Source organism: Notothenia rossii (genome assembly GCF_949606895.1).
Source record: "Notothenia rossii genome assembly, chromosome: 8".
NCBI classification, from domain to species: Eukaryota; Metazoa; Chordata; class Actinopteri; order Perciformes; family Nototheniidae; genus Notothenia; species Notothenia rossii.
Genome location: NC_136906.1, coordinates 41,869,266 through 41,896,213, shown reverse-complemented (window position 1 = coordinate 41,896,213; position 26,948 = coordinate 41,869,266). Strand labels below are relative to the sequence as shown.

Below are 26,948 nucleotides of genomic sequence, written 5' to 3'. Positions count from 1 at the left end.
GTATGTTAACAAGTGAACAATGTTAATATTGAGACCGTTATAGAATGTTTACTACAGCAAATGTTATATGCAACTTTCATTGTAAGAAAGGGGGATGTAGTATATAGGGCCGCGCACATATACCATCAGGACGTTACTGATGGGGTGCGGCTGCGGAGTATCAAGCTCGCATCTAGGACGCATCTTTGTATCATGGCTGTAGACCTGTTAAGCAATAAAGATAACTCATACAAAGGTCTACGGATACCTTATTACTCTCCATGACCTGCGGTCAACTATATAGCATAAAGGACTATTACCAGGGGTGCACATAACCTTTTTGCCCTGGTTCTCAAAGGAGCACCTGGAGATGTTGCTCGGTGCTCATCCTTAAAATGAAATAAACCATAACTTTTGAGGGGGTCTTGACTTTATTTGCCAGACACACGGCACTGAACACACATGCAGAGGTGAACACAGAACACACATGCAGTGAACATAACCATTAACCTACCATAGCCAATAACAAATTAATGTAATTTATTTCATTTGTGTTGTTCATTCATATCTGATTTTACCTTAACATTTATTTATTTATGCATTTTTTTTATATCTCTCCAGTTTTAAAGGATATTTTTGGTTACTATCCTATAGTATACATTGGAATGATTTCAAACCTGTTTATCCCAATAATTATAAAGGAGTGCCTTGGAAATATGTGTTTACATAAATTGTGACCAAACCGTTTGAACTTAGACTAAAGTTAACTATCTAAACACTCAGAGTCCTTTACCTCACTGAGCTGTAGTTATCAGCCTCTCAGTCTGACTGGAGAGGACTCTCCCTCCACATTATTGTAAACACATCTTCTTCTTATATCCGTTAAAGCAGCTAGCACCAGATTGTAATAACAACAGAGCCGGTACCGGTGCACCCTCCCTCTCTCCCTCGCTCACTCGCACTTTGGCTGTGAGCTGCGGGCGCCAGATAAGCCCAAATCCCCCATTTTCATCACTTACAGCGCCCATCGTACAAGGCAAATGAAACGTGTAACCGGGGTGAAAAGGGTACATTTACGTAATTATGAATATTGTTACATCAAGGCCGAAAATTAGGATGAGCACCAACGGTCAAAAATGTGTTTTCCCTCCCAGAGCTGCCAGCGTAGCGCCTCCCCAGATGGCGCCCTAGGCGAAAAGTTATAACGCCAGTGCTACGGGCCGGCCCTGAGTTCATATGCAACTCGCAAATATCTTTCTCTCTCTCTCTCCTCTCTTCTCTCTCCTCTCTTTTCTCTTCTCCCTTCTCTCTCTCTCAATGTTGGTACGCAAATGCGCCTTTTTTCAAATGACCCGGTGCTCTTTTTTTGCGGAGATGCGCAGGCGCACCTGCGCACCAGTTATGTGCAGCCCTGACTATTACAGTGCACTAGTTTATTTAATGTTTCACATTGCTCCACATGATGCCTCGACTACAAAGTCTTCCATGTTTCTACGCTTCTTCCTCTGTCACAGTTTCAGGAATATCAAGATCATTGCACAGGGCCTTGGTCTTGTCATAGACCTCATGTGCCTTCTCGTTAATTCGGTAACTTTTCAGTGTGTTCTCAACTGCTGTTTTGTAATCTACTGCCTGCACCAAGTCAATTGTTTCTTTCTGCAGGTATTTGTGCAGGCCCTGAGTGGTTGAGAGCAGTGTCTGGAACATGACAAGCATGTAGATGGTACTGAATTTTCAAAGCTTGCTTTCCAGTCCCTTTGCTACAGGGGCTGAAAGGCTCCCTAAAGTCTTGATCAAAGCAGGGAGGTTTTTGACATGCCCAGCGAACAAGTTGTTTGTCCCCTACCTCTAGCTGTTTCTGAAATGTTTGCAATCTCTGATGGTGGACAAGAGATGTGGAGAAGAAAGAGTAGAGACACTCCAGTAGATCAACGCAGGTATGTGAGTTTTAAACACCAGTTTGTATAAGTTTAATGTTTCAAATTGCTTGTGAAAAATATAATACCACTATATGATCACTGATGTTTTGTAGTTGACTGGACACTTATTTTGTAAAAGAGATAGCATTAAGCAATGCAGCTCACGTGTCCTTTTTATATGCTGTCCATTGAAATGCAGGAAAGTAATCACCAGCTCTGAGTGATCTGTTCCCGAGGGGACACTACACCGGAGTTACATAAGCAGAGATAAAGTGCTATTTTGGGGGGAACTCACCTCCTCTGGGATCCACCAGGAAGATTTGTTTTACATATTGAAGTTAAAAGCATCAATCTTGTGCAATTTGAGAGCAACATTATGAGATATGGATACATCTCTCAACACCCCTATGTAAAAAAAAAATCAAAGAATCAGAATCCGATTTATTATTTAAAAACACTTAATTTTCCAATTAAATCATAAACTATGTCAAATTATTAGAAGTTGTTAGTAATCAGATTAACCCTTTAACTGCCGGACCAAGAAAAAAGCGAAGGAATTTTATTTTTTTGCATTTTCTTATCAAATGGGCCACAAATAAGCACAAACACATTTTTTTTTTTGACTGACCACACAGTTTGGTTTTTATGAGCCTCTACCAAATGGTCGAGCTGGCCTTCTATGGTAAAAGTAATCATATACAGTACAGTATTTGTATGCATCAAACTCAAATAAAACACAAACTCAAATACATTTGTTTCTTTTATGGAAAATGACCAATATATACAACCAGATATATTCATAAAAGATAATAAATTATAATTGTAAAAAAAAAAAAATGGAAAAAAGTAATGTAAAGTGTTTTTCATGATAAAAAAAATAATTGCTCATTTTGCTGTATATGCTGAATTGGCCTAACAGGAAACCACTGGCCTAACAGCAAATGTCTATATCCTGTGTTGGCCAAACTTGCTCATCTGTGTGCAATTTTGGGCTGAATGCCATGGATGAAAGGTGCTATATAAATTATTATCACTCTTTAACTCTGAGACTCATAAGGCAGTACTAGATTTACACTCAACACAAATATAAACGCAACACTTTTGTTTTTGCTCCCATTTTTCATGAGATGAACTCAAAGATCTAAAACATGTCTATGTACACAAAATAACAATTTCTCTCAAATATTGTTCACAAATCTGAAAAGATCTGTGATAGTGAGCACTTCTCCTTTGCTGAGTTAATCCATACCACCTCACAGGTGTCGCATATCAAGATGCTGATTAGACAGCATTATTATTGCACAGGTGTGCCTTAGGCTGGCCACAATAAAAGGCCACTCTGAAACGTGCAGTTTTGCTTTATTGGGGGGGTCTGGGCGGGTCCGAAAACCAGTCAGTATCTGGTTTGAGGGTTAGGATTATTGTTAGGGTTAGGGTAATGTTGTGAATCGAGTGGCCTGTGTTCATCGTCCATAACATACGCCTGTCCATATCATAACCCCACCACCATGGGCCACTCGATTCACAACATTACCCTAACCCTAACCCTAAACCTAACCCTAATCCTCACACCAGATACTGACTGGTTTTCGGACCCCCCCAGACCCCCCCAATAAAGCAAAAATGCAAATTTCAGAGTGGCCTGTGCAATAATCATGCTGTCTAATCAGAATCTTGATATGCCAGACCTGTGAGGTGGGAAGGATTATCTCGGCAATGGAGAAGTGCTCACTATCACAGATTTTTTCAGATTTGTGAACAATATTTGAGAGAAATTGTTATTTTGTGTATGTAGAAAATGTTTTAGATCTTTGAGTTCATCTCATGAAAAATGGGAGCAAAAACAAAAGTGTTGCGTTTATATTTTTGTTCAGTGTAGTCATATTACCATGAATCTAGCCATTTATTTACCATATTTTATTGGAAAACATCTCTGAAACTCTGAAAAAGTCATATTGCTAGCTCACCATAAAAGGCCAATTCGACCGATTGGTTGAGCATATTTTCCCAAAAATAATTACACCCTTGTTAAAACTTTTTTTGTGCTTCAAGTTATCTAATTATGTTCAGTCAGTGCCCTGCCTCATTATGTCAAAAGTTACCAAAAAGAGTGGCTTCTTCAGCAGTGATTTTTAGCATTGCCAACTTTCTCAGTTGAAGCTAGCTGAAGGGCATTCTGTTTGAACCAGAGTGACATCTAGAGGTTGTTTTTGTTTTTGTGCATAACCAAAGGGTAGAGCTGGCTGAATCAGATAGAGTTCAACAAAACATTTTTTCCAACAAGATATCAAGACGTGAAATGTGCTCTACCAAATGGTGGTACTGGCAGTTAAAGGGTTAAACAGAAAAAAGGGATGGAAGGAAGGATGGAAGGAGGAAATAATAATCCCTCCTCATTTGCAGCTTCCTTCATCTCTTGCAGCTTCCCTCATCCCTTGCTGCTTCCCTCATCCCTTGCTAATTCCCTCATCACTCACTGCTTCCCTCATCCCTTGCTGCTTCCCTCATCACTTGTGCTTCCCTCATCCCTTGCTGCTTCCCTCATCACTTGCTGCTCCCCTCATCCCTTGCTGCTTCCCTCATCCGTTGCTGCTTCCCTCATATCTTGGTGCTTCCCTCATCTCTTGCGGTGTCCCTCATCTCTTGCTGCTTCCCTCATATCTTGCAGCTTCCCTCATCTTTTGCTGCATCCCTCATCTCTTGTGGTTTCCCTCATCCCTTGCTGCTTCCCTCATCCGTTGATGCTTCCCTCATATCTTGGTGCTTCCCTCATCTCTTGCAGTTTCCCTCATCTCTTGCTGCTTCCCTCATATCTTGCAGCTTCCCTCATCTTTTGCTGCATCCCTCATCTCTTGCAGTTTCCCTCATCCCTTGCTGCTTCCCTCATATCTTGCAGCTTCCCTCATCTTTTGCTGCATCCCTCATCACTTGCTGCTTCACTCATCCCTTGCTGCTTCCCTCATCTCTTGCTGTTTCACTCATCCCTTGCTGCTTCCCTCATCTCTTGCTACTTCCCTCATCACTGAGCTGCTTCCCTCATCACTTGCTGTTTGCGGTTAAAATTATCTCTTTTGCTGGCCAAACAGGCTGGGTGGAAAGCAGTGATGTCTCACTTGCCTTGGCCCTGTGTCTGCAGTCCCTAAATCAGCCATGTTACCCATTGACTCTTGTCTGTTCTGGTGTTCCTGTTCATTGTAGTCCCCATTGTCGTTCTTGTCTGTTGTATCTCCTTCTTGTGTGTCCCTTTCTTCTGTTCCCCTTTCTTCATCCTCTACTCTGTTTGGCTCATATGTGATGACTGTGTAGGTAAACACAAACAAGTATGTAAGTCAATCAGTTTCCAGCTCTGTCAAATAAAGGAATTTCAAGATACAATTAAAACTGCGGTCGCACTTGTGCGCGCAGTGATGAGAGGGCCCTCGCGTCCGTGCGCCTGTCGGGGAGGGCAGCCAGTCGTCCGGGCGTCAAGCAGACGCGCGCGAGTCCTCGGAAATGAGTCGTTTCTCTAATTTTCGCGTCGCAGGTACTCCGGCATCGACCCGGAAACGGATGTCGGCGCGCCGTCTGGAAGGAAAACTAATTTCTCTGAAGGCTCGTCGAGGATCGATTATCGAGGAGGCTGTCTGGAGAAGCCGTGACAGAGGATACACTGATTTAGAGGAGAGAGGAGTGTCTCTGGAGGAGCTATAACCGAGGGTACACTGAAGTATTCTCCGGAGACGATTTCAGCCAACAGTGATGTTTAAAAGAGGCGTGACGCATGGCTGGATGTCAACGAAGCACAGCTCTGCAAACTGTTCCAGTTGTGATTATAAGTGATTAAAGATGATCAAATGTGCATCAGACTTTCTGCCCTTTACCGTTTGTTTGTTTACTCACTAATCACATCTCCCCTGGATGTTAGGTTATTCATTGTGAGGCGATGTTTACAGTCAGAACAGCTGCTGAGGTCAGTGCAGAAAGCAGAACAGTGTGTATAATATATATCGCTCAATAATATATGTAACAGGCCTACATTTCACACTTTATTTGTAGGCTTCAGGAGATATCTACCAATAAACAGTAGATATTTTTCATGAAACCATATAGTGCTTCACATAATAAAATATACAAGGGCTGTAGCCTGATATTTAGTTATGCTTTAGGAGCTGTTTGTGTTTGTTGTACAATGTGTATGTGTGGTTGTGTGTGTGTGTGTGTGTGTGTGTGTGTGTGTGTGTGTGTGTGTGTGTGTGTGTGTGTGTGTGTGTGTGTGTGTGTGTGTGTGTGTGTGTGTGTGTGTGTGTGTGTGTGTGAGACTAATGGTGCAGGCAGACAGGCAGGTTAAGGTAGTCTGTGACATAAATGGTCAAAAATGGTACATTCTCCATTAGCTTACAAGCTCCATGTTCAAGCGATCGACTATTCCTTCGCAATGTAGCATCACATTGGATATGCGCTTAAATTGCCCTAGATTGGAATTATTCAGATCATTTCCCTATGACGAATTAGCAAAAAAAGTATAGGCCACGCCCACATTCTGAATTTTTTTGCGACACTTTAAATCTGAGTTCGTAGTCACCCTGAGAGTATGTCTAAAAACAGATAAAAATAATTAGTCCATCCGCTCTTGAGTTATAAATTGGTGGTGTTTTTGGCGCCCCCTATAGTACAAATTAAAGATGCTTTGGTGTGCCTATTCCCCAAGACAGTCTGAACCTATCTACCAAAATCTGTGTTGTTTGGATACATTGTTGATGAGTTATGAGCCTTTGTTTCTAAGCCCCGCCTTTTCGCGAGTACGTTTTGATTGACGGCGGCAACATTTATCGTCCTAACATGCTCATTTTCTACGGTAATGTGTCTAACCCTCCTGCGATGCTGGATATGAAGTTTGGTGTTGAAAAACTGAAAATTTAAATTTAAGTGAATATTTAACTGTTTTGAACATTATGCTAATTTGAAGAAAATAAATGTAGGCGGAGCTTGGGTTCCAAGAGGATTATATCTAGAGCAGGTCCACCCGGATATGTGTGCAAAACTTCAGGTCATTCAGAGTTACGGTGCGACTTTGTAAATGTATTCCGAAATGGAATTTTGATAGGTGGCGCTATTGAGCACGTTGGAATATTTTAACCCATTGACTCCAGAATATTGCAATTGTTACCGGTCCTGGCGTCCGTGCAAACTTATACAACTTTGTCAGCATCCTAAAGGCCTCAAAAACAGGAAAGATGGTGACTAAAAATAATAATAATAATACCACCAATAACAATAGGTTCCTCGCACTTCGTGCTAGGACGCCGTTGGGTCCTAGCGCTCCGTGCTCGGGTCCTAATAATAATACCACCAATAACAATAGATTCCTCTCACTTCGTGCTAGGACGCCGTTGGGTCCTAGCGCTCCGTGCTCGGGCCCTAATAATAATAATACCACCAATAACAATAGGTTCCTCGCACTTCTTGCTAGGACGCCGTTGGGTCCTAGCGCTCCGTGCTCGGGCCCTAAAAATGTGTTTTCATTAAAATGAGTGTCACCACACTGTCACAAAATGTAATACTAACCAATTGAAAATAGTTAAATTTACATTGGAATCCTCTTGTAGATATCACTGTTAAGAGTAGTTAACTGCCAATAGGACAGGATCATTCCTCTACAAATGCAGTTTGAGTAATTCACTTAATACGGTATATTCACTTAACACTTTAATATAGTCATTTTCACTTGATACTCTAATATAGTCATCTTTCTGCATTCAAAAATAAGGAAAGCTGTACAATTTGACATGATAATGAGGAAAAAAGGCCTCCGACAATGCAGATCATTTTTTGATCATATCAATTTTAAGATGTGGGTCAAGGCTTAATATTTGGGAGCATAGTGTCCCTTGACCCCTTTCAGGAGCCCCACTGGATTAGCTTTGATCTGAAATATTTTTATAAAAAACTTGTTAACTGGCTTTCCATCTCATAATGTATTGTTCACATAGAAACTAGCTGTCAATAGGAAATATAAATCAGAAGAATTATAATTTCATGCACAAATCTGTCACAAAAAAAGGTTGTACATTTAAATGCAGGTGTTGTTATGGCAACGTCAGTATGGGCTCAGAACAGTCTCATAATACACACATGAACACAGAAGGATTCAAACTTGTATTTCATGATCCGCAAAAGGATTCACACTTCTATTTCCGGATCCACACTTGTGTTTTTCAATTGTTAGAAATTAAAATCAATGTTGATTGGGCTTAATTTGAATTAAATACACTATTTGATTTAAATCAGTTTTATTCTGAAAAACCGGAAGTTCTCAATATTAGCTTAACACTTTTATTCTGAAAATTTGTCACTTCCGGTTAGTATTTAGCATATGGCGGAATCATACGATTTCAAACCTTGAACCAGGGCCGGCCCGCCGCACTGGCGTTATAAATGTTCGCCTAGGGCGCTGAACTGTAGAGGGAGCGCAGGGGTGCAGTCCAGATTTTAAATATATATATTTTTTTAATAGGCCTATGTATATTTTTTTATTTTTGTAGGCGCCCCCCAGATTCCTTTTTTTTAGGCGCCGCTCAGATCAGGATTCATTTGTTTTTTTGAGAATATGAAAAATAAAACGTAGGGGCGTCCCAACACTGCACCACCCCTCTCTATGTTTTCTTTGGTTCTGTCCATTTGTGTTTCGCGTGTCGCGCTCGCTCGCGCTCGCGTTTTGAACGAGAATTAGAACTTCACTGTCACAACATGAAGCGGGGCAACCCCAACAAAAAGCCGTCTGGGGCGCATTGGAAAAGGCGAAGAAAGAGAGAGGAGGAAAAACTCCAGGAAAACAGAGGTATGTCTGATGACTGTTTGTGTTTATTGGCATTTTTCAAGCAACTGTGTAAAGCTAGCTAGCTAACGTTAGCTAATGATAGCAGCTGATATATAGTATGATAGAAGCTAGCAGATGAGCTGCTTTACCATCTAGCTTGATAGCTCTTTTTACACCAACTGCACTGTGTGGTTTTTCTTGTATTCTTTATATATATTTATTATGATTAAAGCTATCTATTTTGTTCCATCTTTAGCTTACAAATGTTAATGGACACAAAATAATTCTGCTAAATCATTAACTAGCTAGGTTATCACTTTAAAAATATATTTTGCATATTTGGGCACAGGAAATTATGTCAGCTAGTCTGAACTGCTCAGTATTATTGCAGATAGATACCTACTACATTATTCTCTGTGTAATTTCCAGGTGCATTGTTAAAATATCTGGGTAATCCCACTCCCACCACTGCACAACCTGAGTCTACTGCATCACTGCCTGTAGCAGGTGTGTTCAGTCAAGTTTTTTGTGATATTGCCTGTTGAGTTTATTAGGGTTGTGGGTAGTTCATACACATGTTCACACCTGGACTTTACAATAGCACCTATATCACTTATAATGTACATGTTAATGTAAAACAGTGGTTGTCTGACTGTATCCATGCATGTTCGACTGTCTGCAGGTGAAAACGTATCACTACTACCTGTCCCAAGTGAACCTGCTGCTACACAATCTGCAGGAGAGACATTGGTCCCGAGTACCACAACACAGTCTGCAGCACGTGAGTCCAGTTTATTATTGCACATTACAATAGCACTTCTCTTACTAATAAAGTACATGTTAATGTAAACACACACACACACACACACACACACACACACACACACACACACACAGACACAGACACAGACACACACACACACACACACACACACACACACACACACACACACACACACACACACACACACACACACACACACACACACACAGTGGGTGTCCGACTGTATCCATGCATGTTTGACTGTCTGCAGGTGAAAACATATCACTACCTGTCCCAAGTGAACCTGCTGCTACACAATCTGCAGGGGAAACATTGATCCCGAGTACCACAACACAGTCTGCAGCACGTGACGCCACAAAGGCAGCAGCTGTTGACCCTGCCGACTGGCCATCCATGTCTGATAAGGTAAGAACAGAGTTTGTGAGCAGAGGACCCTATCAGGCAAAACCACACTTCATTTTTCCAAAAAGACAGGATGGGAGAAGCTGCCACCACCAATACTTTTATAGAAAACTGGTAAATTGGGAAAGAATCAAGAGAAGCTGGCTATTGTACTCACAGAAAAACAACAGCCTTTACTGTTTTTGCTGCAAGCTGTTCTCCCAGAAGGAATACAAATTAATCAGTGCAGGACTAAATGACTGGAAAAATTGCCACCAATTACTGAAAACACACGAGAACACTCCAGAACATACTAAACACATGGAATCATGGAAATAGTTAGAGTTTCGATTACAAAAGGGGCAAACTATTGATAGGACTGAGATGGCGCTTACAGACATAGAAAGGAAGAGATGGTGTGAGGTGGTAACAAGGTTGGTCGCCATCATTCAATCATTAGCTGAGAGAAACATGGGCCTCAGGGGAACATGTGACACACTCAACAAACCCAACAATGGCAACTTCCTTAAAGAAGTGGAGCTGATGGCAATGTTTGACCCTGTAATGAAAGAACACGTTGCTAAAGTCAAAAGGGGTGCAAGCCATACCACATATCTCGGAAAGAATATTCAAAATGAACTCATTGAATGTATCGGTGAGAGAATCAGTGCCCACATGATTGAAGAAATTAAGAAGGCTAAATATTATTCCATCATTCTGGACTGCACACCTGACATTAGCCACACAGAGCAGTTATCAGTCATCTTAAGGATTGTTACAATGGAGGAGATGCCACAAGTTAAGGAACACTTCATGGGGTTCCTTGTCGCTGAGGAATCAACCGGCGAGAGTTTGTCATCCCTCATCCTGGACAGGCTCCAAGAACTGAACATCCCCTTTGAGGACTGTAGGGGACAGTCTTATGACAATGGTGCCAATATGCGAGGGAAAAACAAAGGAGTTCAGGCCAGGTTACTTGAACTAAACCCGAGGGCACTATTCGTGCCATGTGGCGCACACACTCTCAATCTGGTGTTAGCTGATGCAGCGAAAAGCTCCCTAGATGCAACTGGATACTTTGGCTACCTCCAAAAGCTTTTTACATTGTTTTCAGCATCCCCAAAGAGCTGGGACATTTTGATGAGCCATGTCACCACTACCTTGAAATCATGGTCTGAAACCAGGTGGGAGAGCCGGGTCAACAGTGTGGAAGCTGTGCGATATCAGGCTCAACATGTTCGAGATGCACTTTTGGAGGTGAGGGACAAGGCCACTGACATAATGATCAAAATAGAGGCACAGTCTTTGGCTGAGGAAGTGGGGTCCTACCGCTTCTCCATTTGCACTGTGGTGTGGTACGACATCCTCAGTAAAGTCAATCAGGTCAGTAAGGTCATGCAGTCTGTGTCAATGCAACTTGACATCGCAGTTGACCTCCTGAGAAAGACAAAGGCCATCCTGGAAGACTAGGGTGGACTCGCCACTGGATTTGCCTCTGCTCAGATCAGTGCTAAAGACATGTGTGAGGACATGGATGTGGATGCTGTCCTCAAGGAGAAGAGGCTGAGGTCAACCAAGAGACAGTTCTCTTATGAAGCACCTGATGAGCCAATGGCCAATGCCCTAAAAAAGATGGAAGTTACATTTTTCAACAGGGTGGTTGATGTTTGCATCACTTCCCTCAATGAGCGTTTTGAACACCTGGAAGAAGTTCAGGCAAAGTTTGGGGTGCTTGTCAACTTCCCCGAACTGCCCAGAAACGAGCTGACAAAGCAGTGTCAAACACTGAGCAACACCCTGAGCTCTGGCGGACAGTCAGACATAGATGGAAAAGAGTTGGCACTGGAGCTGATGAACTTTCCAACTCTCCCCTCACCCACAATGACCACCCTGGAACTGTTGGTGTTCTTGGAAAGGAAGAACCTGAGGGAGGTTTATCCTAATATGTGGGTGGCCCTCAGGATCGCAGTCACTATGCCAGTGACAGTGGCTTCAGCAGAAAGAAGCTTCTCAAAGCTGAAGTTAATTAAAACCTACCTGAGGTCTACAGTGGTCCAAGAACGCCTCAGTGGACTTGCCATCATCAGCATTAACAGTGATGTTTCTCGTCAGCTGTCATATGAGGATGTTATCGATGACTTTGCAGCAAAGAAGTCAAGATCAGTGCAATTCTGAGTGTTTAAGTCAAGCAAGTCAGTAAGGTATTTATTTATTATTACAATATGTGTGTTCAAAAACAGAAATGTAATTGTTCTTTTTTTGTATAAATCGTTTTTATGTATTTGTTAATATTTTTTCATTTATTTTATTTTATTTATTTATTATTACAATACGTGTGTTCTTAAGTGTTCTTTAAAAATATTTCTATAACTACTTCTGCGGAAGCTACTTGTTTATTAAAAGATGTTTGTTGAATTATAACTAAAGCAAGTGTGGTTTTTGTATTTGTGTGTAGGGTGGGGGGGTTGGTGTTTTCAATGTATACTATAAGACAGTAAACAAAAAATATCGTCTAAAAACTGGAGAGATACAAATATGAATACATACATGAGTGTTAACTAGCTCAAATAAGATATGAATGAACAACAAAAATAAAATAAGTTACATTTATTGGCTATGGTAGGTTATTGGTTATTGGTAAGCCTTTTTGCCTATGTCAATAAGTTTCTGTTCTTGTAGTGTATTCGTCTTTTGTAGAGATTTTTAATTTGTTCTTTATATATTCTATGGGGGGGGGGGAGCCAGCTAAAATCTCGCCTAGGGCTGCAAATTGTCTAGAGCCGGCCCTGCCTTGAACCAAGGTGAAATGACATGTGATGTTGTACACTGAGCACACTGGGATTAGCACTCATTTATTGACGCTGAATAATGTGTAGCAGGGAATGTTTAAATAACCACAGACGCCAGAATGATGCAATTTAGCTACAGAAAAAGGCAGGAATTGCATTGGACCCGCCCCCCGACGATGCCGGCCAATAGGAGAAGACCTCAGATGACAACAGGAAGAGCAAGCCAAGAATTGATCCCCTGACCTGTACTGACCGGTCGTTGGATGTGGAGAGCACCTCCACTCGTACATTTCATTTTGTACACCACCGCATCTTTTGTGTAATTAAATGCTGTTAACTTTTATAAGCTTCCCTTGACTCTTTTCAGTCTCTCTTGCCTTCAGGGTTCTAGAATTGCTTTCACAATGCACACATAAATGTGTTCCGTTTCATATACATGTAAATAAAATACACATACAGAAAAAAGCTTTACATATGTATTTTTGATCCTCACATATTTGTTTCCGTTTTGATCGGTGCTCTCTATAAAGGCCGATCAGGAGAGCTGGATCTGATCGATATGGACATAAACGCGAGTGAAGTATAACCGGACGCGAGAGAGAGATCAGCTGCTGAGTCTGACGGAGACACGCAGCTCTACATGATCACCTGATGCTCCGCCCTCTGTTTAGCGAGCTGACCGGACAGCGCAAAATGCGTATATGAAGTGTCATGAACGCAATAAATTATACCCTCGTGGGGGCACGCTCATGTGATTGGCTTGGAATTGAGGAGACATCTGATTGGCTATAGATAGAAAAAATTACAAGTACGAATCGGGTGACCGTCAGGGGAGTCTCAAAAAACCCACAAACGAATGCACAGCGATCCATGCACAGAAAGCGGTTTGTGTTTGCAGGTTCAGAGGTTTTAAACGGAAAACAAATATGTGAGGATCAAAAATACATATGTAAAACTTGTTTCTGTATTTGGATTTTATTTACATGTATATGAAAGGGAACACATTTGTGTGTGCATTGAAAAACACAACTGTGGATCCGGAAATACAAGTGTGAATCCTTTTGCGGATCATGAAATACCAGTTTGAATCCTTCTGTGTGCATGTGTGAGACTGTTCTGAGCCCATAAACGTCAGTGGCCAAACAGCCACATTTACTGCTGCAAATATGTTCAAACAACAAGCAGTGGCAACTATGCCACCATTTCAGCTGACTTTTCCTCAGAAATACCGTCATATAACATCCATATATTTCAGTGCTAGGTTGATGCTTAGCTAAGCTAACTATGAAACACTTTATCTGACAGGACTCAGGATCAACTGTGTACTGTAAGGTAGCTTCTAGCTTCATATCGAACACTGACAGTAATTCAACATTTCCCAGAGAGCTTTCTTTGAAATCACCAGGTAACGCTAAAAAACACAACATTTAGATTGTATGACAAAGTGTTTATTTAATATATCTGGCTAGCTATATCTACTTGCTAACGGTTTAGCTTACCCGCGTGATTCAAAGTAACGTCAACGTAGCTATAATTTATGCTTTGCTTACATGTTCGCATAACTTGCAAGTTTACTGACATTTACATACCTTGTTCACCTGGCTCAGGTGGTGGCTCTGGGGTTGTTGTGTCAGCCACCACTTGAAAACTGCCGTCTTTTTTATTTAAAAAATGTCTAATGTCCATCTTCAGAAACTCTGCATCTGCGGCTGACAGTTTAAAGTTTAAACACTGTCCCAGAGGAGAGGTACGTACCTGTCAGCCAATAAAGCTAAAGCTAAAGAAAAAACATCCGGGGCTAAAGCCCTGGATGCCTACCCCAGGCGACGCCCATGAGCTGCGCTGATTAGCATTATTTACCATTATAGCCAATGTGGACGATTTGCATCTTTTGCTCTCTATATCAAAGGGTCGCAACACTACTCATGGTAGTCTAAATCAGCCAACCGAGAGTACAACAAATGCCATTTTCTGGTTAGAACTGCCATTTAATTTCCTGAAAATGTCAGAAATGGATTCAGCTTCCTCAATAAGCCCCAAAACCACTCCAAAGTCTTTCAAACTGGCCAAGTCGTTGGCCATATAGGCTATAATGGTATTTTATTAATTAACACAACCTATGATAATTGTGCTCATTGCTAATCATATGCAAGTTAGCAACCAGCAGTTCTGGGGAGCCGTACTATACTATACACTGTTAAAAAGGATATTGTTTTTTAGTCAGATGGGCAAATGTTATCATGCTGAGTGAACTCACTGCCCATTACAACTCATTAAGACGAGTTACAAAAACTTCAACTTTAAAAATATTTGTAAACTCAGAATAATCCGTTGCATTAACTTGATAACATGAGTCAGCCTCTGCATTGTATGTAACATGCATGCGCCCGCAATATGACGTCACACGCAGTGTTCCAAAACTGAAATGAATTTGAAATCCGAGTTGGCTGCCATCTTTCTTCCTCGCTCAGAGCCCGGACTGGAGTTATCAAGTAAGTACGTTCAAATGTAATCTAGTTCATCAGCAGACAATGCGAATTAATCCTCTAACGTTAGTCTCTGTCTCAGACTGACTGTCGCCACACTTTTTGATGCATATTTCATATTTAACGTTAGTTTGTTTTAGGAAAAACGTTAGCATGTTAGCGAGCTAGCTAGCTAGCAGTGGGTTGGAAATTAAGAGCTGCCCGAGTGAAATAATGAGTATTTGAAGGAGGGTTGAACCTAAAACTCGGCTGAAATGAGTATCCGGTACGGATAATGTATTTTTCACGAGTAAACGTATTTTTTACGAGTAAAAAGTCGAAAGCGCAAGCACACACACGTGCAGTGATGCCAATTTAGCACTTTTGTTTCCAGCCCGATTGCCCCCGGACACGTGGGCTGATGCAGCATCTTGTAACAAACACCGTTCCAGGGCTTGTTAACATTTAACAACCTATTAATGTGTCATACCCACTTAACGGGGAGAAACTCGACTATAATAACCATTTTTACCACATTCAATACCGCAAATCACCCAAATGAACCCAGAGGTGAGTCCGCCTGGACCTACTTTTTCTAAACCTCTTTAAAAAGGTCAAATTTCACTTGTTTTGCATCAATCTTGATACAGGGTACTTATGATATGTTATAGTTTGGATTCCTAAAGGTTTTTGTCTACTATCCCTTCATTCAAGGGTGGTTTTCACTATAAGTAATGTTTTTTTAGACGGAAACTAATTTGCATTTTTTTTTACTATGTTCAATCTGAATTTACTTTAAAATCAAAAAGATCTAAAAAAAAGATGATTCTGACACGATCTAAAGCCAAAAAAAAAAAATTGTCAAAATGGAGGTGATGAAAATGCATGTGAATTGAAAAATAGAGGGGTATAACGGATGTGAATTGGAAAAGTGATTAGATTAATCTAAAGCCGATTTGATTAAAACAGTTGTATTGTGATGAAAACAGAGCAATTTTATAATTTTCCCGTCTTACATTTCATCATTCTTCAGCATTCATAACATAAAATTGTCATTTATCAATTAAGTGTCCTCAAGGGTGGATGTAACACAAATAAAGAATGGAGGTGATGAAAATGCATGTGATGTGAAAAATAGTGATACATTGACAATTGATTTGATAAACTTGATTGTCTACCAGACATTTATCATTTACAGCAATCCATTTTTAACATCTGTTCAATGTATTTATTTCCACTTTGTAATAACAGTGTTTACATGTCTGGATACATTAAAATCTGGATTGAAAAACATTTTAGAGAAGAGTATGTGGACTTATTTTACTGTGTTGTGTGCTGATAACTCAGTAATATAACATGTTTTTCTTTCTTTTTTATGTACAGGATAACTTCAGTGGAGGCTGTGCAGTTTGGAGCAATTCCCCTTCAATGAGGTGGTCCTGCAAGTCTTGTCCTTACTCCTCACCGAGCCAACGCACACTAATTGTCCATTACAAACTGAAGCACTGTCATCAGGCAAGGAACTGTCCTCTTCCCTGTGTTTATGCAGACTGTGTGTGCTCCTTCAGGACCGAATCATCTCTGAAAAAACATTTAACTAGAGACCATAGTCAAGCACGTTCAACTCAGGTGACCTCAAGGTTAAATAGTGAACTGTGCAATTTCTCAGAGACTTGTAGTGATACATAGTATTTTGCACATTTAAAAATACACATACACAATAAGGAAACTGTGAAATGTCCCTTCAAAGACTGTAGTTTTCAGTCCAGCGTGTACAGTACTTTTCGTGCACATAAGAGCAAGAAACATAATCTCTGTACTGTTGATGATTTCCGTACAAACTTGTATCAAACTTGTACTCAAGTCACTTCAAACTCTGAAAGTACAGGATTTGATGAGACAAATTCGGACCATCTAGATTTAACAACAGATGATTACATAGAGGATCAAGACCTGCATGATTTTTTACAACAGAAAGTTGCATCTCTCTTACTGCGTATGCAAACGATTTTGCATGTGTCTAAGACAACAACTCAGGAAATTATAAACGAGCTATGTAGTATTAGCTCAGTTGTGGAAGAGTGCACACCAAAAATAATTGAAAGTTTACTGATCAACCACAATTGTGCAGTAAATAGTGCAGTCACCACTGCTATAACTGAGATAGTTAAAAAAGCAAACCCCCTAAGTTTCCTATCAAAGGCCGGACCTTTTGGCTCTGAATACAAAAGAGAAACTTTTTACAAGAATAATTTTAAAGTGATTGAGCCGATTGAATATGTTTTAGATGCATCTTCCAGACGTAAATTTGTTTATATTCCAATTCTGAAAGTCTTGACAGAGCTGTTAAATCGTAACGATGTGTTAGATAAAGTCTTGGAGACAGAACACAGGGAAACTGTTGAACACTCAACTCAGTATAAAACATACAGAGACGGTCTATATTGCAAAGAGAATATTTTGCTCTCATCAGAAGATCGAAGCATTGCCCTAGCACTGTATAAAGATGACTTTGAGGTTTGCAACCCATTAGGAACATCAAGAAAAAAACATTAGGTCTATGCAGTGTATTGGGTCATTTCAAATGTACCAATACGGTATAGGTCATCTGTACAGTCAATCTATCTTGCATGTCTGTGTAATAGCAACGATGTGAATAACTACGGGTATGGTGCCATTCTTGAACCACTCTTAAAAGACCTTGCAGTATTTGAGCAGCAAGGATTGTATGTTCAGAAATTGGGAACAACTGTTAGAGGTACTGTGCTGTACGTGTCTGCAGACAACTTGGGGGCCCATTCGCTTGCTGGATTCCAAGATAATTTTAATGTTAACAAATTTTGCCGGTTTTGTTTAGCTAGTCGGCAAGATATTGACATTCACGAGGTAAAGGAGGGAGTGTTTCCACTGCGGACAGTTGAAGCTCACAATCACAACCTTCTGGAATTGAACAGACAGCAGTTAGTTTCTCTGAATGGAGTAAAGAGAGACTGTGTTCTCAATAGACTTTCTCATTTCCACACAATCCAGGGCTTCCCCCCAGATTTTATGCATGACCTTTTTGAAGGAATAGTGCCAAGGGAGTTAAGTCTTTGTATAAAGTCTCTTTCAAGTTTACAGACAAAACCAACAGACCTCAACCAATTTCAAAGTATTTTGCAAAGAAAAATTCTATTGGTGGGAATTGCCATGAAAACTGGACGCTATTGAGACTACTGCCGTTGATGATCGGTCACGTTATACCAGAAGATGACAAAACTTGGCAAATCTTATTAGATTTAAAAGAAATAGTTGAAATACTGGCTAGTGGGCATTTTTCAGATGAGACATTGTCATACTTGGAGTGTAACATCTCTGATCACAGGTGCCTATTGAAAGAGGTGTTTCCCGATTTCCACCTCCTGCCCAAGCACCACTTCCTGGAACATTATCCGGAACTGATTCGGAGATTTGGGCCCGTGACAGATTTCTGGACTATTGGGTTTGAAGCAAAGCACAGCTTTTTTAAAAGGTGGTGCATGATTCTCACAACTTCAGAAACATCTTGCTCACTCTAGCGAAAAAACACCAGCTTTCTTTAGCTTACCATCTAGACTTGCCAAGTCTTTTCAGACCTGATTTGGAAGTTGGACACATTGCTGTTGTTTCACCTAATACACTTGAGCACCCCATGAAGCAGGCGGTAGAGCTGAAATATGGAAACATAACTCTTGTATCTCTTGCAACCCATGCCTGCCTCTATGGCACCAAAAAAGCAGGCGCCTGAGGCAGAGCTTGATGCAGTTCAATTATTTAATAAACAACATGGTGGTACAAAGGCTTAAGGGATAGTGAGGCAGGCAAGGGTCAGAGAAGGCAGGCCACATGCACACGGTGACGGACACACACACAGACACACACACGGACACACACACACACACGGACACACACGGACACACGGAATATGAAGGAATCTATTAAGTTAGCTGTGAACGTAGTGCAAATAACCAGAATGCCTTGTGGAGTGAGGGGGTTGTATAATTCTGATAGCAACGAGCAATATTAATTTATCATGTGTTTTGGCAGGCATCGAACCAAAGGAAGAGGGCAGCAGTGTTGCAGGGCCTACCATGGTACATGAGGGAAAATCCTTCAACTATCATGAAGATGTGTGAGGTAAGCGCTGAAATGTCGTTCAAGATGATACAAAAACAAGTTCACAATGAACAGGGTTAGGCTAGTCGTTTCAGGCGTCGTCTTTGTATGCATATATTACAAAACATCTCTAAAGCACTTTCGTTGTTGTTTTTTGTTTTCTTTTTGCATGAAGCCAACGGATCCTGAAGAGGACGTCATCAAGGGAATGGTGATTGGAATCCTTTCAGTCGTTGAAGATGTGAAGGAACCTCTTCCAGCTTCCTACATCGATGTCGCCCTCGTGATCGAGTAAAGGATAGTCATACGTCACCTTGGGGATGTACCCAATGCTTTTGTGAACCTGATGGGATTGCAGTACATGCTGAACCTTGACTATCCAAAAGAATTGAAATACACCTTTGAGGTGATTCAGTGCCTGTTCATGGGAATTGGGTTGGACTCGTGCACTCCCAGGGTCCACTCTCTAAAGAATAAATTGCTCAGTTAGAGAGATGGCCTAGGAAGATGTCTCTGCATCTGTCCCAAAGGATACATCTTCATTTTTTTTGTCATTTGTCCACTGTTCTAAGAGGAAAAGAAATGACTCAGCGGGTCACACCAGTTTGTTTTCATTTTCTATTGCTCCATTTGGAGGAAGTGTCTGAGAGACACTAGTATGTATTTTATGTCGTACAGCAACCATGAACAGAGTGGATATTTCAGTACTGTTAGAATGTTTTGATGTTCTGACTGACAGTTAAGTTAAGAGAGATACAATTTTCTATGTATGTTTTACTGCATTTTACTGCAGCAACCCTGAACACTTACTCCTCAGAATGGACTCTGTTTAACAAGTCACTAAATTACAGTTGTATCTATGGGACAGTGTAATTTCAGCATGCTTGCAGCTGCGTTCACTTTCTTCGTTCTAAATGACTCATGGAAAGACAGACGGATTATGGAGCTACAATAGCCTTATTAAACACAAACAGGGAAGCGTACATACTTGTAGATATGGATTATTTTACATGAGGAAGTGTAAACTTAACCTCCATATTATTATTGATTGCCAGCTGATGAAATAGCATACGTGTAAATGTTTTTTTAGTAGTTCGTAGCACCAGAGCTAGCTGCACATGCTTCAGAGTATGCTAGCATATGAGCATGTTTTTTTATTGATCTAGTAGCACCGGAGCTAATAATCTGGAGCGTGTGCTTCAGAGTATGCTAGCATGCAGGGCCGTCCCTGGCCAACTTGTGGCCCCACGCAAAGTTATATGATGACGCCCTCTGTATCGCGAGCGTCAACGGGGGAGGGGGTTGCTAGTGGCACCGCAAGGCGAGGCCCCCTCCGCGAGGTCTGCGTGATCTACGTGTAGGGAGAGACTGCCCTGCTAGCATGTGTAAATGCGAGCTAAGAGTAATGCTAAAGAAATAATGTCGGCAGCTGAAGTATGTTTTGTTTTTTGATTGAAGATGAATTAATGTAGAAAGTGAAGGATTATTTGAATTATTTGAAGGATTAAAGTAACGTGGTATGGCAGGAAAGTTCAATCTGGTATATTCCTTTTAATGTCACCTTATATATATTCATGTGTGTTAAATTAGAAGGGACAAAGTATCTTTTCCCTCCCCCAATATATTGAGGTGAAGTCCTTGTGTTTAGAGAGAGATGTGAGCTGGGGACACCCTTATTTGGGAATAGGGCCAAGACGCTGGAATGTTTCCCTCGTAAAAGAAGGGTGTGCGGTACACATGCTTGGAGCAGATGTGTGTGTGTTTTCATTGCAGTAAATATATGTGCTACATGATTACTGGTCAACTATACCTCTGTTCTTATTCTTTCATGTGTGGGTACTAAATGGCTACAAACATTGTGGAGAAATTAGCTTAAACATCTTTTATTACTCTATATGAAATGGAAGCAGTTTTTTATGACAGGGACGAGAGAGTTGGGGGAGGGGACACATTCCGAAGAGTTTCAGCAGGTCAATTATCAGGGGAATCGACTTGTTTTCAATAGATATGTGTGGTTAGTTACTTTGTATTAATAATAACAGTATGTGTAAAGGAAGCTGGAAATATACAATGTGAAACCTTTTATTTGAAGTAAAGATGTGAACAATAGCTCAAACAAATGGAAAGGCTGTAAGACAAATGAGTGTGTTCTCTATATTAGGCCTGTGTGAAGTTTGACTATTTGAAAAGCATCTCTAATACTACTTAAGAGCATAGGTAATGTGTTCCTCGTTATTATTGATATGAAAGTAATTAACATGTATTACGTATATTTAGCCAACTATAACAACTATATCTTAAAACATACTTTTAACTTGTTTGTGGTAACCTGAAGGGGGGAAGATGGACTCAGGGACAAAGGGCCATAAACGGGATGTGTGTGTGCTGGCTACAAGCTGCTGTGTCGCACTGATTGGGTGCGACAGGCCATGTGTTGGTCTCTGCCAATAAGATGACCTCTGGGGGAAAGCACGTACACCTCCTCCTCCTGTGTTTTAGTATGAAAGCCTGTGTTTTCCTTTGGTTCGCGCTCTTGTTTTTCACCGGCCGTTCCTGAGACCTGTCTCACACGGTGGTAGAACCTGAGCCCGGAGTACTCTGCAGATTGCTTCGTGATTTCTTTGTATTTGTATTGTTCATTAAAGCAGGATTATCGTTTCACTTGTATTCTGGTGTTTCTTAATCCCTTCCTTTTTTACGAATTTACCCAGCTTAGCAAACGACACGCGGAGACGAGGTTGGTTTTCAACATCCTCCAAATCTCCAACAAAAGCAGCTTAGTTTGGGGAAAAACAAGGCAAGATTAGACTCCTGTATTTTTTATTAATATATGAATTTCAATCACCAGAGCTGAGGACGCAAGGTATGGACTGTAGTTGATGTGTAGCCTCCCGGTAGTTTATAAGGAGCCTCCGGTTTATTTAACCGGAGCCTCCCGGTAATCTTAGGTGATGTGAATGAAGAATGGACTGTCCCAGTAATTGATTGGAACGTTTTACTTAAATGGAGGTATGAACTGTTTAGGAGCCTCCGGTTTATTTGTGTTATGTAAACATTGTATTCAACTGGAGCTGAGGACAGGACATATGAACCCTTACTCTTTTTCACAGCTATAATAAACCATCAAAGTCAAGATGCAAAGGCGGAGACGCATCAATCCAAAGGATGATGCCACATTTTATATTGACGCTGTTATGTGCCATAATGATGCGCATGGTGTTATTATTAGAATGAAGCGTGAGCTGTGTGCTTGAATCCTCCAGTCTGTTGACTCTGCTGCTCCGCGATGAGGGTCTAGCTTCAGCAGATTACCTACGATGCATTTGTTAACAGTAACTGTGCAGAGTCACTGTGGCACAGACTGGACCACTGGTGAACAACTGTTAGACACACTTACACAATTAAAATAAATGCTTTTATATATTTCAATTAGATGTGACTCTTTGGCGTTTCTGTTATTATTATCACTGCTGCTTTAGTTGTTCTGAGTGCTAAAATCATCTGTTATTCCTAATTTTAAAGCCGACATTCCGTGGTGTCGGGAGGCTCGGATTCTTGTCACCTTTTTGTTTAATCATGATTTAACTTAAAGTATAAAGATAAAATATGAGACTTTAGTGTGCTATTTTGCTCACTTATTTGTTATTTGTGTTCCTTGGAGGTCACGGCATCTTCACCTCTATACCATTTCAAAAAGGAGACTTTTTGATAAAATATAGAGGTGAACTCATAAGCAAACAAGAATGTGAGAGGAGACTGAAACTTTATCCTGTCAGGCTCAAGGTATTCATGTTCGATTTCCATTTTGATGGAAAACTGTGGTGGTGCGTATTATGTCAATGATAAGTCTGAGCAGAATGAATGAAGTTGGATTTTTTTTCACAGCTTAGCTAGCTGTTTTCACTGAGTATTTTAATTGACTGTTTTGCAATGAAGTTTTGCTTGTGTTTTCGTAGCGTCGATGCAGCAAAAGAGGATGAGTCTCTTGGAAGACTTGTAAATGACGATCACAGAAACCCGACTGCAAAGATGAAACAACTATCCGTGCAAGGGAAGCCCCATCTTTGTTTGTTCGCTGACCGAGACATAAGTCCAGGAGAGCAGATCAACTATAATTACGGTGATTCAGACTGGCCGTGGAGATGCAAGGTGGTCAACATTTTACTTTGTGTACTCATTATCTTTTCTTAAGGCGAGACACGGCAGGCAAAAACATCGTTTTTCTAGCACTGGACAATTTTGAGATTTTGAGATATTTGGATTCTATAACATGTTTTCTTTCAGGCTTTTGGAAGGAAAACGTACAAAATACACATTTAAGTTTTTATTTTACTATAGTTTGTCTATTTGCGTCAGTAGATTTCTCCTAAATTCACCAAAAGTTAGCATTCTAACGTAACATAAATTACCGCGACCGCTGTGTGCACTATGTCATCAGAGATATCGTTGGAAAGCTGTGTCTCTCCTGCACAATCTCATCAGATCCAAATATGGTCGTTTCCTTTGTATCAGCAACCAATCGTGAAAGTACAAAATCTCATTGGCTGGTGTCAATTTCTGACAACGTGATTCGTTCAGATGCATCACGTGGTGTGCTAAAAACACTTCCTGGTTAGCTTTCCGCTAGATCTCAAAATGGCAAAAGAACGGCGAAAAAAACGTTTACAGAGAAGACGACAACAATTGTCACTTGCACGAAGCAAGGTTATACAAAAAACAAATGACCCCGAACATGAAATACCTTCACGGAGTGCGTCGATGCGCAAGCTGTCATCCAAAGAACAGGAGGGTTTAGCTAGCGCCTCACTGCAATCTTTAAAAGTTGTTTTCTCAAAATGAGTTCTTTCTCCTACTCTGAGTTCGAAATTTCTACTTCAGTAGAACGTAGATACACCAAACCTTCCAGTTATATTCCTATCAATATTATGAAGGCTTTTACAGAAGGGTGTGTTCATATATCATTCATAGCCTGAATTATACAACATTTTATACCTAAAAACATGGCGAAAATTGATATTTCAGGGCTGTTGACAGTATTTTCTGATTTATGGAGTGATAAAAAGAGATATCCAATATCCCTTCTGCAAAAGCCTTGGATACTAATATGACTACAAAATGAAACCAGAATTTTGAATCTGGCTTTATCCAAAGTTCAGAATTTGGTTCCTGAAATATGTTAAAATATGCACATATTTAATGAGATAATGGATAATTTGCATATTTAAACATGCTATTTCAGAAAACTTGTAATACAAAAAACAATTGCCGTATTGTAAGTAATTAACTGGAGAGATTTCCAGCTGATACCTTTAAGTTAAAAAAATTACCCTATTCAGCTGGGGTGTCTCGCCTTAAGGAAATGCTCTAACCATAACACCACATACGTAAATGCTACATATTGTCCAATGCATTAGTTTTGATTATGATTATTCCGAGTCATGATTATTTCAGTAGCCTATACATATTAGAAATATATATTTTTTTTTACTTCTGATATAGTGAAACATAACTACAGGGTGTTTATTGAAATGTATATCTGAATAACTTTAATTTCATGTTACTACAAGCTATGGATGGTTTAGAATATTTAGGTAAATGGGAAAGCACCATCCAATAATAATAATAATAATGTTTTTTTTGTGTGTGTGTTTGCATCTTGTAGGGTCTTGATGAAGTCATGCCTCTCGAAACCTGTGGGGCCACACAGGCCACATCTCCAAATGAGAACATTGAAGAGGTATGTTTTGACATTAAGCATATATTTAATATTACAAATTGATGTTTTGTGGCTTACCAAAGGATCCAGTAAGGTTTTAAACTAAGTTTTCCTTTCATTCTTTCTGTCATCAGTAGGACCATTCTCTTATTCAATACCAAATATTCTCTGCTAGTACATTTTTGACTTTGTTTATTGATCCTTCTCTTTGTGTTTTATCTGCTACAGATGGTGACTAACAGCGACTGCACTGAGAGCTACACGAAGACGACAGGTCCAGTGTTTTCTCCCAGAGATGAAAAGTTACTTACATTGAAATACTACTTGATTTGATCTATTTACATACCGACATGTGTGTGTGTGTGTGTGTGTGTGTGTGTGTGTGTGTGTGTGTGTGTGTGTGTGTGTGTGTGTGTGTGTGTGTGTGTGTGTGTGTGTGTGTGTGTGTGTGTGTGTGTGTGTGTGTGTGTGTGTGTGTGTGTGTGTGTGTGTGTGTGTGTATGTGTATGCAGTAGTCTGAATATCATATGGTTTGTAGAGACAATGGTATGTGAGGACATTGTCTTCAAATGCTTTTCTCATGACTGTAACTCGTACTTCCACTGCCTGCATGTGATCTGTATGTTAGTTATATGTATGTTAAGATGTTCAGTAAGCCATGATAAATGTCATTTATGACAAGATATAATGTAAACTAGATGTAGTATATCCTGGATTCCTAAGTGAAAAGTAGGTTTAAAGATTATACTTTTCATAACCTAAGACCTGTAATCATTTGGGCTGTCGAGTGAATGCAGAACTGCATCGGATTGGAACACAACCATAAATGCTTTCATGTAATGTCTTGAGACTTGTAAAAGCAAATGAAATTAAACATTGATCTTTGCTATTAAAGGATTTGCTTTAAGTAGATATCAACATGTCAATGTGAAATTGTTGCTGCTCAAAAACAAAATTGTTACATTTTGCCAACAGCATTGCTTGAGGATCTCAACTGTATCCTCATTGGACAGGTGTGTTTCCTGTGGGACCTGTGCCCTCCTTCAAGTGGCTTGGATATGAATGCAGAGGTGAGATAGTCATGTTTGAATTTGCAGTACATGTAGTTTGGTATACTTTTTAGAATGATACACCTTGGAAAAATTATTATTGGTTTACACCATTGGCTATATATATATATCAACTTTATTAGTGTAATGATGTGTAAAAAGAGGTAATTATTGAATTATAATAGTTGTAGACTGGTATATATTGCTTAGAATTATTTACAAATGTTTTATTTTTCTTCCTTATCTTTTATGGTTTAATGCTGAAGATCTTTTTGACCCCACTTTTGTATTTCATTGTGCAAACAAAACTGTTTCAATAGACCCGTACTGTTTACAATAATATACAAAAAATATGTTGCAGTGTTAACTGGCATAAATCCTGCTTCAGAAACATTCAAGATGATAACCTCCATTATCTACCTAAGGTGAGTATGAGCTTAAGGTTTCGTTGAACTTTTAGCTGTCTATAACTATACGTCAAAACCAAATGTCTTTTTTTTTTTTCTTTTCCAACAGCCTTCTGAAAACAGTTTCAGAGATAAACTGCAGTCAAACCAATCAGATTCAGAAAAGGATCAAATATGAGATGAGTGCATGTCTGATGAGCAATACATACCCGACTCACAAGGGGATGATGATGATTATTACTCAGATGCAAGTATCCCCTTAATGCCTCGTCAGTCAAAAGTTGGACAGATTCAATTTAAAACACTAACTGACGTCGGAAAAAATTATCTATCGGACACAAGCCTCCGAGTATTGCCCAGTACATCAAAGGATTGGCCCCCTCTTGGTATGGCTATCGATGGTCCAACATCTGGTCCATCGATTTCTAACAAAGACTCGTACAAGAAAAAGCCAAAGGCTAAAGCTGAGCTTCCCAAACAAAATCTGACAATGAGCACTACAAATTACTGTGTTATTTGTGGAAAACCA

General features: G+C 40.1%; 1 protein-coding gene and 2 long non-coding RNA genes across 4 annotated transcripts in view; 2 read left to right on the top strand and 1 right to left on the bottom strand.

Annotated features, from left to right (window-relative positions):
- The window catches only part of LOC307017377 (junction plakoglobin-like), a 708,820-nt gene that overhangs the window by 331,059 nt on the left and 350,813 nt on the right, over nt 1-26,948 (bottom strand). The gene's annotated exons all lie outside the window — the stretch shown is intronic.
- LOC307016469 lies at nt 8,439-9,986 on the top strand. Its single transcript, XR_013801815.1, has 4 exons — nt 8,439-8,715; nt 9,124-9,201; nt 9,377-9,475; nt 9,729-9,986. It is a non-coding gene; the product is annotated as an uncharacterized lncRNA (long non-coding RNA).
- On the top strand, nt 15,041-21,385 carry LOC307015306. The gene is made up of 4 exons (XR_013801461.1): nt 15,041-15,140; nt 16,497-16,628; nt 19,179-19,268; nt 19,423-21,385. It is a non-coding gene; the product is annotated as an uncharacterized lncRNA (long non-coding RNA).